This window comes from Micropterus salmoides, unplaced genomic scaffold (assembly GCF_014851395.1).
Source record: "Micropterus salmoides isolate LMB-PRFRI ecotype aquatic unplaced genomic scaffold, ASM1485139v1 Ms_hic_scaffold_11, whole genome shotgun sequence".
Classification (NCBI taxonomy): Eukaryota; Metazoa; Chordata; class Actinopteri; order Centrarchiformes; family Centrarchidae; genus Micropterus; species Micropterus salmoides.
In genome coordinates, this window is record NW_024040152.1 from 27,120,651 (window position 1) to 27,135,692 (window position 15,042).

The 15,042-nt window shown below is 39.4% G+C and overlaps 1 protein-coding gene across 1 annotated transcript in view; it reads right to left on the reverse strand.

Annotated features, from left to right (window-relative positions):
• Positions 1-10,930, reverse strand: part of LOC119898295 (myelin basic protein-like) — a 67,854-nt gene extending 56,924 nt beyond the window's left edge. Inside the window, exon 1 of the mRNA XM_038712480.1 lies at positions 10,686-10,930. The gene's annotated coding sequence lies outside the window, so the exon portion shown is untranslated. The remainder of the gene's footprint in view (positions 1-10,685) is intronic.
• Positions 10,931-15,042: the final 4,112 nt, after the last annotated feature.

Here is a 15,042-nt window from a genome sequence, read left to right on the forward strand (position 1 = left end):
TCAAATCCTTTCCATTTCACTCGTCCAGCCCCCTCCCTTTTTAACATTTTTTTTATTACAGATCTGCATGATTCATGTGGGTCACAAAAATCACATCCCTGGATTACATTCTGCACAGGGAGAACAGCGGAGCAAGTGTGATTAAAATGCAATCAACTTGAAGAGCTCAAGATTTCATATCATAGCAGTATGGTTCCTCTAAAGGAACAGTACAAGATCATCTTTAACTACTAGAAATTCTCCCAGGTACCGAAAAACACTCCCTAAACTCTTCTAACAAGAGTGGGTTTCTCTAAAAATCAGTCTCATTATAACATGATGTACTAATGGCTCTCTAAGCAGAGGAGCAGCAATCTATAAAAATACGTTTATTAATGAGGGAAATTTAACAGCCATGAGCATAATCCAGCAGAATTCATTGATTGTTTGTTGGCTACTTGCGAGGAGCGAGACTATCTGTAAACATATATTACTACTGTATAAAGCTGTCACGGCAAATGTTAGCTAGCAGTTACCTACTTACACAGAAGCAGCGTTAGCATTACCAAATGAATGCTAATGCAAATGTAAATCCAATATTCGCTCTGGTTCGATCTTCACAAACTCCTTCTCCACTATGTTCACTAGCGAGTGGAAAACTTTGTCTGTTTTGGTGCTGGGCAGGTAGCGTACAGAGGGTGGAGTTGCTGTCTGGCAGTTGTCCACTTTAGCTAGCTATCTAAACATCCACGCTAACAATTATGAACTGACTTTATTATGAAAGCAGCATTACTGCTTCTTGTTTGGAAATCCAGTTTACAAGGGACAGTGAAGCATTTAAGGATTCCCATGGCCAGTAAATTTGACATAACAGTGTTTGTGCATCCTAGGGGATTTGTTCCAGTTGGTATTTTAAGCATCTGGTCTACATACAATGACCAAATACTGCTTGACCCATCCCAATCATTTGGCTAGGGCTTATTACCTGAACTAAAACCAATAAGACGGAAGTCTATCGAGAAATCAATGTAACCTATTTTATGTTTAACCAAAGTCTCCAAGGCAAAGGGGTGTTAGAAATACATTCAGCAGCAACATGAATCCAGCCTGTCTTGCCTGTCTATGCTCAACTAAAGAATGTGCTTGACTGAAGAACTACCCCTGACTAGTAGATGGCAACACACAATATGAGTCAATGCAAATTAGGCTCATTCAATATTTTAAATCTTTTAACTTCAGTGTGTAAATGTTATTGGTATCTAGTGTTGAGGGTTGCAAATAGCGACCAACGGCTCCCTGTGCATTCACGTGCTCCTCAGATGGCCCTATTTCTTGAATTGTTGAGTCCTTCGGTATGCGTTCATGTGGTCTTAAGTCGGATATGGAATCAATATGAACAGTACAAAGATGTGTTGGATTAGCATTATCACAGCAAATTCATTTCTAAATCCAACAACAAAAACTGTCAAAGCTGTGAAAACTGTCAACATATGGTCCTCTTTTAATATCTTTATATAATATAGCCTACCCCCCCTTTGTAAGTGTGGACAAGAAGCTACCGTGGCCGACATACTCTGTCGACTCTTGTAGTAAATAATACGTGTTGTCCTCTGTTTATTCAAATTCCACTTCTCTTCTTACTTCTAATAAACCAGACAACAACTACCACCCACTACTACTGCTTGTTTTTGTTTTTCATATTCAACGTAGTGACGAAATGCAGTTTGTGCGTTTCAGCTACTGTAGAAACATGGCAGCGCAACATGGCAACGTCCATGTAAGGGGACCCACGGCGCATGTAGATCAAAATGGATCATTATAAGGTAATGAATATGTAACGGTTCATGAAGTAAGGTCTTTATACACCACTAAAAACATAGTTATGGATATTATATTGCATTTCTGTCAATAGAGCCTCTTAAATATTGCACACTTAACCTTTAGCTTATAACATTTACTTTTTTAAAACTGATTTAACTAATAATGTAGAAAATTATTAACCTAACTTTAAAAGCAGCACGATAATAATATATAATAATTAATTTAAATTTGCATCCCTTGCTACGGGCCATAAAACAATGATTTGATTTAATGTGATCCACTGATCATACAAAAATATCAATAAAGTGCAACTTGAAATAAGCTTGTTCTTTTGCAAGTTTGAGATAAGGTCCCTGTTGCACCAACAACTGCTTCAGAATGGCTTTAAGCTAATTAAAGAAATAAAACAACCAGACACACAGTCACATGAACCTATCAATAATCAAATTAAGCTAACCCAGTTATAGAAAAGTATGAAGAACAAGACTGGTTAAAGCACTGACTCTGGACAGTCTGGTAAGCCTTTCTTAATCTAGTCAGAGTATTATATTGTTAAAGAGGCTGTGTGGAGTGGTTGGTTGTGCCTTTTCTGAAGCAAAACTTTCAATCTTTCTGAATTTCTATGACACTTCCTGAGAATGAACAGGCTTAAACAGACCTTACAGACAACTGGTTATACCTTCTCTACTCCAGAATCCAGTTATCCACATGAAAGTGGCTTTTTAGGGCTTATACTTCTACAGAATCACACATATCTGTACGTTTATTCTCTACTGGACTTCCATGATACATCCAGCCATGCGATTTGTGACACAATTTTAAAGCTTGCGACTTTAAAAAAAAAAATAAACATTTACTAAAAACCTATTCGTTGCCAAGGGCTTAAAATGGCTTAGCTCTAAAAAAAACATCACAACTTCCTTTTAGCCTAAATGTCATCTGGTGATTGAGACGCAACGGTCACAGAAAAAAGTAGCTATGAACATTTGCTGAAATTCCACACAGGGACACAATTATATTGCCAGTGGCAGTGCATTCAGTTTACTGATAATCTCTGAGGAGATGCCGCAGGGATTCTGTGTGACTGAATGTGAGGCCTTGCCTCAATGTTGCACAATCACAAAATAAGCAGAGATCCGGCAAGGACTTGCAAGAAAAGACTGTTGCATAATAGCGCATGAGAGAGGGAGAGGCAGAGAGGAGTGAGAGGGGAGGTGTGTGTGATATAAGGCTGCAATTACAACTCTACAGCAGTACATCTTACATGTTAAAACAAAAGAAAACAGCACACACACACTTTTTCCCCTGGCCTTTACTTTTCTCACACATCGGCCTGTAATTTAGAAGAAGAGGGGAAGGCGTTGGAAAACGTGCTGTGAGAGAAAAGGACAAATTCAATCGTCCTTACCCAAGTTAACCCATATAGGTTGCTGTTGATTGCCAGGTATGTCTAAGTGCATATATCAAATGTTTCTGTTTGCCTTTTAAATATATCCTTAGGATGGAAAAAGCTCTTATGATGGGTGGCTACATATAGGCCAGTACCTGGAAGAACCCATTACCGCAAAAGCAGTCTGCAGCACATATGAGCAATTATCTAGGTGTCTATGCTGTCCATTACCTGAGGCCATTTCAAATCTACATCCTCATAAGCCACTAATGTTTTTACATGGCTTCAGCGCGGATAAGGAAAGGGGCTCATTAGTTTGGGGAAAAAAACCAAACCCTGCATGTTAACATTTAAACTAACTAATCCCCTACCACATCTTCTGTTTGCAGCACTTACTGGACTACTTTTGCCCTATTTTCTGTTTTCTGTGATTATTTCAGTTTCACACAGGGAATAGAGTTTTTAAAAAAAGCTATATTTCCGCCCTTTTCCATTTTGTAGAAAAAGATATATAGCAGCACTGTTGAACGAGACAAACTAAAGAACTGCTAGCTGAATCGTACCTGTAATTATCTAGGCCACTTGCCGCAAATTTGGCTCATTTAACATTTTATCAACTGGTAAAGAAAATCCTTTTTTTCAGTGAGCATAGTGCAGGAATAGCTATTTACTTTACTGACTGTAGACCTGTGATGATGAAAGGGATATTATCTTGCTGCAACATAAATCTCCTCGTCAGGATCAGATGAGCGTTTCATAATGGTGACAACTGGGACAATGGATTACTCTTCCACAACCACAGCAATAAAACTCTGGAGGACAATCATGTTTGGGAACGACGAGGCTTGCTTTATCAACCTGTAGTATGTATGTTTGTGCATTCATTTTGGAGAAACAATTTACAAACAAAGCCAAAACAATACCATGCAAACGGATTTCACACCGCCAGGATTGCACTGTCTGAGGGATACATCCTCAAACCAAGGGTCGGTGAGCAGGAAACATTTATAGGACTATGACTCACCGAAAATGTGGATGTGAGGAGCCAAGTAAGGTTTTTGGGTGATTTTTTCTGTACAGCATGTTCATCAAAATGTTCTCACCCATTACAGTACCAGCATTTTTCCCACAAGGCCACACATGAAAAAAAACAAAACAAACAAACAAAAAAAAAAAAAATATATATATATATATATATATATATATATTGGGAATATGCGCTTCATGGTGGGAAGACTTTGTTCTTTCGGGATTTAAGAGGGTTTTAGGTCAGAAGACAGGGGTCACTGAAGTACTGAACACACAGGAGACGGAGCGGAAAACACTGTGGACAGTAAAAGACATATCAGCTTATCGTAGATACATCCTCTGGTGATCAACTGGCAGATATACTGCTGTTATCATGAAGTTCAAATATAGGCCAGTGTCATATGGTTTCTGTTACAGCAGTGTTCAACTATCACACAGGGAGAAACCCAAAGCTGTACTAGGAACCAGTTTATACAGCAAAACAAAGCGACTTTCTGGTTTTGGTGTTACTTTTCTTGTGTGTGGCTCACTGCCTCTGTTCTGAAAACGGCTGCATGCAAAAGATTCTCGGGGAATTGTAGGAAATTCCTACCTGATGTCAGAGTAGAAAGTAGAAAAGGCAGGCTGAGGGCAGGGAAAGGCTACAAAAATCCAAGTCACAACACCTGATCAAAGAATATGGATTGGACTTCACATCACCAGGTATACAAAATTGTAAAAAGATCCAAGAGTTGAACTTTCCTTTCTTGGTATCAATTTCCTTTTTAATGTCCTACTGTTCTCAAGACTCTCAAGACACATAAGTAAAATATTCTTATGGAAATGTACTCTCCAAATCATCCAAAACAATTTGCTTATTAATTGAAAATCCCTTCTTCCTTTAGTTACATACTTATGTACAGTATGTGTTCTACAATAACCACTGCATGCGTATTTCATATGATATGAAGCCTGCGTGGCATAATGCTGCACAGCATGCTGACAAACCCCTTTCTCAGTCTTCCACTAAAGCTGTGAACAAGTGGCTGGCACACGTGTGCTTTCGTCTGCTGTTGCCTAGTTCCTTTGTTTCGCTTCAAGTTTTCTCATGTACACGCGAGACAACAGCTGCCCTCAGTGACTGCACCATGTTCCACTTTACTGCTAGTCAATTATGTAATAATTACAGTATGTGTAGCATGTGTGTGTGTGTGTGTCTGAAATCGTGATAGAGGTACACACTGCTTATCTACATGTGAAAGCACCCTATTACCTAGAGATTTGAGGTCAAAGGTCAACATCTGTCCCTGAGGGAGGGCCTCTGCAAACAGCAGGAAGCCTGACATCCAGCCTGGCTGGTTTCAGTCTTGTCACTTCCTTTCTTGCTCCTTTTTCCGCCTTGACTTGTTTTTTTCTGAGAGGTGGCCAAAACAAGCCTATTTCATGTTTGAATAACAAGGTGAAAAAGTGATACTTGGCACATAAAGAGTTTGGAGAATTGTGTCTTTTTTTCTGGGCATTTACCAAAACCAAAATTACAAAAGCCAAGTGTAAGGAATGCATTAAATCATGTATTTATCTGCTCTAATATAACTTGCTATTGTTAGCATGTCCAGCTAAGTAGCTTACTACCTACAACGACAACTAACTAGCTTATTACCCTAGAGCACATCATTAACTAACATCATTAGTTTGTAGGGTTACAGGTTATATATAAAAAAAGGCCCGTTCACAACAAGCACATCCGCTAAATAAGCAGCCAAAGAAATTTCCAAATGATATAAGTGAGACAATAAAATACAATTCAGGAAGTCTATGTTGAGGAAAAGATTTGTGCGTTTAAAGACTTATCAGACATCAAAACACTGCACTATGATTTGTGATAAATATTTGTGATAAACAGGATTTTACAGCTCTGGAAAGTTATCACAGCTGCAGTTAGGTTCTCTTTGGTTGCAATAATCGCAAGGTATATACTAGAAATACGGCATTCCTGTCCACCAGGAATGTGCACTTGCATATATGTGATAGGCCAACTATGCGTTGCAGCAAAAACTGAGCCAGGTTAAATTTTTTTTTACGGACACCCATGGGTTGTTTTGCCAGAGCACCATACGATGGCACCAACGGACTGGCCCAGTTCAAATGAATGAGAGGTCTGTGTTTTTTTCACAGAGGGCTATTATCGGCCTGAACACAGCCTTACTTACTAATTTTGTTATCACACTTCTAGTGTTAGGAGTAAATAGCTGCAATACAAGAACACATATGTAGCAGCAGTGACTCAGGAGGGTGGGGCTTAGCTAACTGTCGATTTGTTCTGATGGGTCAACATATTTGTAAGAAGGCTTTTAACAACCACTAGCAGGAGGGAGACAAAAAAGGTTTTGGACAATGCAAAAAACAACAACACGTAAACACCACAGAAAGGACAAAAACACAAAGCTGTATCCCACGTTTCTAGAATGATTTTCCATTCATTCACTGGAATCACACAACCAGAGGACTGTTATGCTGGTTGGCATATGGCAAGCTCCTAACTAATGGATTAAGCCCTGCACTGACACTCATCACTGCTGTTACAGTGGTGGAAAGTAATTAAGTAGGTCAAGCATTCTATCTAAGGGGGGGGGGGGGCGAAGCTTCGATTATTCGCTCTTAACTACTATCGAAGCGTCGAAGCTCAAAAAATTACATTCGGACCAGCTCTAGTTGCATCCAACTACAACAGTAAAATCCTGCCTTTACATTAAGGTATAATTAATAACAATCTGATAGTATAATAGTCACAGGGGACATTTTTCTTCTTTGAGTACTTTCATTTGTAATTCATTAAGTACATTTTAATGATTAAAAGTACATACTTTTTAAGTAGCATTTCAGTGTTTTTAAAATGTGGTCCACAAATATGTCCACCACCGGTTAATAAATAATTGTCATGACTACCACCACTCCTCCTAGATAACAATGCTGTCTGGTTTGGTTTGAGCTCAACCCTGTGAATAAGTGAGGACAGTTGTATGTGGGGCCAGGCATTAAGAGAAGTCAGAGTTTTGTCAGCTCAGTGGCCAGTCAGTCGTGTGCGTCTGGCTGAACCACTGAGAGAAGCAATGTTTGCCTGTGGGCTCCAGCTGCCCGTCTGAAACATCAGACGAGCTGCCGTCAGATTAGACAGCATTATTAAACCCCAGTGGGGAAACTCATTTGCCGCCAAATCAAACACATACAGACAAAAACCAATATAGTAATTGCATTCACTGTGTACAACAAATAAATAACCCAACAAAAAGCCATTTCAGACATGATTAGCAGCTTAGCCTCCTGCTTCTTAACATTAAGATAACTGCCTTGGTTCGGTGATCTAACCAAATGATTGGTCCTTTCTTTGAAGTATCACATACGACACATTGCATCTCTCTCTTCCACACACACTCTGATGTTGCTTTGCAGGATGGGGTGAGTGTACATACAAGATATACAGCTGTTTCTGCACAACTTTTTTTTACATTTCTGAGAAGACTGCTGTGAGGCTTTCCTCTCAAAACCGCCCATATGGCTCTGAGGGAATATTAGACTAGCGGAAAAGCAATACTCCCATGAGTCCATTGCAGTGTATAGCTATTGCATTGTTAATTCAAGCATATATTTGTTTTGCTTTGTTATGCATGGTCACCTCTTGTCACTCCCTGGGGCCTAAAGTGTAAGCTCAATGCTCTTCAGTGGGGGATACACAACTGCTGCCACCTTGGGTTTTGCTATCTAATAATCCAAGTTACAACACCTCGATTTGGATGTGGAGGCAAAATATTCAACTCTACCATCTGTTCTGGTGACTGTGAGGAGCTGACACACTGCAGGCTGTGATGTCACAGCAGATGACAGTATATGCCATCAGTGTGTATAGGCCCTGAGCGGACTGGCAGCACCACACCTTGGCCAAAATCAACAAAACTATTGCGTTTTTACATAGGCGGCGGTCATATAGCAGGTAATGTGACTCAACCTGTCTGCCAAGAACAGGCGCAGAAAGGAGGGGATATGAGAAAAGAGAGGAAGTTTGTGAGTCTGTGAGGACGGAAGTTGACTAACCTCAAAGTATCACCTGCAAAAAACAGATATAGCGTGCAGTCACACACACACTTAGTGAGCAGGATGGAAAGCCTCACTTAGTATGGAAACTTGTAGCAAAACACCTAACTTTTCATTTAGGGAAAGCTTCTGCAAAACTTCCCATAAGGCCTGCTGATATAAGCTTGTCTTTTTCATGACGACAAAGGAATGCAAAGTGACGCACGTGTTGGCTGAGCAAACCTCTTGGTATTTTCTCTGCTGGCTGAGCTTGGGCAAATCCTGTGAAATGCAAAAGAATGCAAAGGAATGCATCCCTGCGGCCTTCCCAGCCCAGGTAGTCATGGGCAAACTGAAGCTTTTCGTTAAACTATGTGGAGGTTAAGCTGCAACTGCTGGCATCCTGCTATGTATATTTCAGTTCAAGCTTTTCTGTCTGATTAGTAATCCGTGACATTCTACAAAATCCCAAAAAATGAAACATTTATACAATCATGTTGTCTGGCAATGTGGGACCATGGCAGCATGACATTCGAGTTACACGGTGCAGCTGATTTACATGATATGCTTTGTGTTCTGCCTTCATCAACTAAAGGAAGATGAGAAAAGGTGAGGATTAAACCTACCACGTAGTTTGCATCAAAGTGAACCAGAGGCTACATTACTGAGTGTTCCCTGGCTTGAATACATTTAGGGCTGCAGGCTTTAGTAAATCAGTGCAGTTCAAACATAAGAAGCCACTCGTGCGTGAGTACTTTATTTATAGACAGTGTGTAGCAGCGACAGCAAGAGAGCATGTCACTACTTGAGACACACTCTCTTTCTTTATATTATCTGACAGTAAAAATCACTGCCAAAGCCTTATCATAGCGTGGTATGCTGCTATTACATCTGCTCTTTCTCAGGTGTAGTGCAGTGGTGAACAGCTGTTCTGCTCAGTTAATGCCAATATGTATGGTTTCTGTTAAAGGCCATCACTGCTTTTATGTAAAGTCGAGTAACAAGTGGAGCTTGCTGAAGACCAGTCCTCGCTTAGGATGCAGAGTGATGTAATTCTTAATTTCCTCCAGACTTTACAGTGTATGTTTTAGTCTCCTGAAAGCCAACTGGCCAGTATTTCCAGTGGCCAAGACAAAACAATGCATTTAAACCTATAAATATTAATACTAAAATCTTTTAATATCATTTTAAAAGACTGCATTCATTAAACACATCTTTTTACTTTTGACTAGTAATAAAAATTGTGATTGCAATGATAATTAAGCCTCTCCAATGCCAAGTTAAAGTCGAACAGTTGTATGTGAAGTCGAACAGTTGTATGTGAAGTGAGTTTCAAGCGCATTGACCATTTAAATGTCACACTGCAACAGGTTTGTGTATATGTATTAATGTGGTCACAGTTAAGAGGGATTTCGGTTTGCCAAAATGTCATACAAACAAACTGAAGTGATTGGAATACCTAATACATATTAACAAACAACACTTAACCAAAGCACTAACACAGCTGGCAGGAAGCTGGAACTGACATGTTCCCTTCTCGTAAACCCTTGAAGTACAAGCGCAAAACTCAACTGAATATCTTCCTATATAAAAGGTGACAGGCTTTTGTGCATATTGCCATGCCTCATATAAAATGATTTATAACGTTAAATAATCGTTATGACCTTCTGGTACATTCGGCATATATGATCCACCTCAATATGCACACTGAATTAAATTTAAACTAAAAAGGGGTTTCCCTGTTGATCCAACGGTACACTGCTCCCCAAACACACTAAGATTTCCAAACACTGTGGCGCAATTACAAAACTCTTAATCTTATGGGGTTGAAGTCCTGCTTGGCTCGCTATAGTATGCGAATTGAAGAGAACCACCTCGTGATTGACATCACGCCTTGAGTGTTATTCAACGCCATGTTACATTGCCACAAAGTAGCGTTAAATTACTAGATATAGCCTACGTGAACTGTTATTGGTTCAACGAGAGAGAATGCAGGAGGGAGGGTGATGGTTGTAGCAGTGGATGTGTGTGTGTGTGTGTGTGTGTGTGTGTGTGTGTGTGTGTGGTGGGGGGGTGACTGTCAAAGCGCATGACAAGGCAGTGACACTGTCTGGTGGCAGTGATGTTTATTAAACTAAACTTGCTACGTATGGTCACAGTGAGTTAGACAGACTCAGACGAGCACGAAAATGACATTTCGAGCCTACTTCCCCTGCAGGTTGCTTTACGGCTGTTACGCACTGTAAACAACTCGACGTGGATAACATGTTTACTATCGTTACACCACGTACTCAGCGGTCGAAAATAAGCAGTAAGGCGATAGTAACGTATCCACCACATGTGTGCAACTGTATTTACAGTGGCGTTCTCGCCCCAGCATTTCTTTTTGTGAATTTTACCAGTACGACTGTGCACATACCCTTCTCCGGTTAGTCTGTGTCAAATGCATCCACAGCTGATCCTTGCACTGGATGTAACCAACTGAGAGTCTTCTTTCAGCAGTGGTCGACGGTGGTCACAATAACGCCTTTTCCCCTCTATGGTTCGCCGTTTGCTGTAATCACCAAAGTGTCTCCGTAAAATAAAATAAAAAAATTAACGTGTCTCGGTGCTTCCTGATTTTGGTACAGTGATGATGGTGTTGTTTGTAAGGGGTGGGGCGGAATGCAGCTTTCGGTCCGGGAAGAAATGTGAGCTATAAAGAAGCACGTTGGTGCACGTCCGTGCATGATTAGTAGCTCGTGGTTCACTGCAGGGAGGGTTAAATAAACGCGCTTGATTTTAAGATCTCAAGTAACAGAAAATGATGATTTGCCCTCTCTGCGGCTAAAGGGCAACCTCGTTTAACTGCACCACTCTGTTCATTGTTTTATAAGGTGACCAGATTTCTGAAATGAAAACCGGGGACATTTTTGGTTTAGTGGTGTCCCATTAAAAAATATAATGTTAATATGAGGGGGACAATTTCGGCTTTATAATATGTCAAATACAAATCTTCTGAATGAAATCAAGTCATTTTGAGGCAGAAACTAGGCTACCGTGCTGCAATCACTTCCTGGCAAGTTTTATGTGTTGTTTTGGCCATTTAAAGGTATTTTAAGAGGTAAAAACGTATAGTTGAGTTATAATCTGTCAAATATAACTTCTGAATGAAATCAATTCATTTTGTGGCAGAATTATACCTTTCAGTCAATAAATATACAGTATAGAGGCTTCAATCACTTTATGGCAAGTGAAATACTGCATTTGAATTGGCCACTTAAAGGTATTTCAACAGGTAAAAAGGACTGGATTGGTTGGTATATTGCAATTTAAATAATCATAAGAGTCATAAGGATAAATGCAAAAGTGATCATGTCTTTATTTTTATATAACTCAGCAGTAAGTTATGTTAATTATAGGCTACATTCCGTTTTCCAGATGTATACAAGGATATTAGTCATCCTATGCCTACCAAACACATATTCCATCGGCAACAACATGTTTTATAATGCTATAAACTGCAAATACGTATTTGGCAACAATTGTGATTATTCCGTTAAAAACATTAAAGTTTCACAAAAACATACCCTTGCTATTACCACAGACATAAAGTGATGTTTATTTGCACGTTATGTCTGTTTGATCTAGATAAAAGCAGCTGTATTGATGCACAATACCTGCAACCAGCAGGCAGGCTAGTTTCAGCGCCTTGCTCAAGGTCACCTTCGTTGAGGGAGAGGTGCAGACATTTCTCAGGCAGTGCAGGGACATAATCCATTCAGTGTCCCCGTATGTCTACTACACTCTCAGTCCAAAAAGTCTTACTATTCACAGTCATCGGACAATATGCATCACAGTGTTCACAAGCCTCCTAACAATGTAAGTGCTAAGTTACATTTGGAGGGCTTTGACCCTTAATTGATTAGGTGCACACTGTCAGACAGAAAGCTTTTAACTGCCACTGAAGCAAAAGGCTGTATGGTCCCCCTTTTTTGCAAATTAGCACACATTTAATACAGTATATTATGTTATGCTAAACCTGCTCCATGGTTGACTGTATTCACATCTACTCATCTTACTACCATGCATAAAATCATTAATTTTACCTCCTCATTGACCAGCTTAAAAACCTTAAAACACTACATGCTAGTGCATCCATGGATAGTTTACTGTCCTAAGACACCGCAGCAGCTCCATAAATATGTATTCTTGTATGTCACAGTGCTTATTTAAACGTAGGGATGTCCTGATCACATTTTCTTCTTACAGTCTGACATAATGGGTATCTGTCAATCAAATCCAATATAATATTTGTGTTTGTTGATTTAATCAGTTCAGCAGGTGGCCTTTTACATGTCTGTGCCAAGGGGCTTGATAAAGAATCTGAACACTTTTGTTTTTACAAAGTTTTCTCTTAATTTTGAGGTGATGCTGCTGCTGTCTTCAAAATTACATCTACTGGAATCAATATTTTCTGCTCAGAAATATTAAACCTACCTTCACTTTTGAGAAAAGTGAAAGAAAGACGATTGTTTAAAACAAACTGCATATGAGCCCTAGAGGCAAGAGTTTTTTTATCAAGAGGAATATCCATAGTCCTTAGTAGGAATGCCCATTATACAGTTAGAGGTAATTGGACAACAGAGATCAAAGTTTAAAAAGGCTTTCTAATAAAGAAATTGCTGCTTGCTATTGTAAATCTTTTGTGTACACATCAAATAAATATCCCACGGGCCTTGTAATAATTTGTTCATTTTCCTTTTTTTGTCTCTGTTAAAAATGTTCCAAAGTGATATTATCATAAATAATTTCCACAGCTCCCTCCGCTAAAGAAGCTATCTCGCTGTGTCTTTGAGCCATGGAATTAAATTTATTAATGCTGTTACGGATGTCATCTCAGTGCATCAATGTTACTAAACTTCCAGGACTTTGAAAGTGAAGTCCTACTGAGAGCAGCTCTCAGAGATGAAACTCCAGGTGACCTCAAATGCACTTTTAAATTAACCTAATGGAGATCTGTGTCTTACAAAAATCAAATAAAAACACTTTTATCTGTCATATACAGGGGATGAACACCAACAGAGCCTGCACAATTTAATGTAATCCAGTACCAAAAGCTTTACAACAAATACTACTTGAGTAAAGCTTATGATGGTGAAGTGAGAGTTGATTCATCTCTATGGTACTGTAATTTACATAGTCCAAGGAGGGTTTTAAAATCAAGGGCAACTGGAAGACGTTTCACCTCTTATCCGCCTCTTGGATGAGAGGCGAAACGTCGTCAAGTATCTTCTACCAAGTCCAGTTGCCCTTGATATAACATTCCTTGGATAACTATGACCTGGATGACTGAGAATCTATCTTTATCTTCACAGACAAAGATGTTAGTTAGTGATGTTATTGGATAGGATGTAGTCCTTTATCCTTTGTCCTTTTTGAAGTTGACCGTATTTCATGTTATTTTGCTGTGACTACGTTTTGAGCTCAGTCTGACTCACCACTATCTGTTTTATGTGAGACCGTGCGAGACAGGCTTGTAAAGGATATTGCCAAAAACTCCAAAGGCATTTCAGTATTGTTTTCTTCTCTTCAAATATCTCCATTGTTAAAAAATAAATTAAGTACTTAACTGGCTTTCATTTAGTGAGTTGTTTCATCTTTTCTGTCTATAAGCTGTGAGAGAGGGAAAAGGCCATGCTTTGGATTTAATTTACATCAAGAGATTTCCAAATAATCATCAAGATGGCAATCAGTGAAACCTTCAACAAGAAAACAAGAATCTGGAACCACATTGCTCTGTGAGGCTGTAGGAACAGCAGTGCCCTGAGCTAAATGCTAACATCAGGATGCTAACATGTTCTCAGTTTCAGTGCAAACATGCTAATGTTTAGCAGGTGTACAGAATGTTAGCTTGCTAGCATTCTGTAATTATTTAGTACAGCTGAGGCTGATGGGAGTGTCATTCATTTTGTTCAATGTTGTCCTGATGATGGCACTAGATTCACCGTGCTTTGGAGGGCATGTTTTTTTTACATGTCATAAAAATATTCAGGAGCTTCATAGAAATTGTGAGATGGAAAAGCATCTTTTGTGCCGTCTGACAACCATATAGTGTTGCATTTCTCTAATGAGATTTTTTTGTTTCATAGTTTGTGTGTGTAGTTTGTTTCTTGAGCCATAGCAATCTCGCTTAAGATGATAAGATTATGAGATTTGATGTTGTAATATGACGATGCAGCGATGAGCAGAGAAATCTAATCGCCAATGATAATGTATCCAGGAGGACTGAGTCCGTTCCATCCTGATAGCGTTTGTGACTGCAGATTTGGGTTTTGGGGGGGGGGGACAGAATCAAGGGAGATCATCAGCCCAAAGCAGAGAAAATTACTCAACATTGTCAGTCATATAATAAAAACCCATTAGCTCAGAGGCTGGACCGATTTTGACAGAGATACAGTAACTCGTTGTCATGGAAATAGCCAGGCCTCAGTCAAGGTAATGGGCCTAAAACAGCATGGATTATCCATCACAGCAACTCATGGGAAGGGGGAGTTGTTTGTCATCTAGCCTATGTATATGTATAGGGAAACATGTGCTTAGTAAGTGCTTAGCAAGATGTATGCAGTGAAATTTCCAATACTCAAATCTAGAAATCATGATATCCTCAGTAGATTGAAAACAAAACTCCACAAGAATCACAGGGTGCTCATTTTCACCAGTTGCAGATAAGGACAGATGGTGAATTATAGGCCTGAAACAGACACATCCTCGTGATTTCATGTTTTGATGTAGGC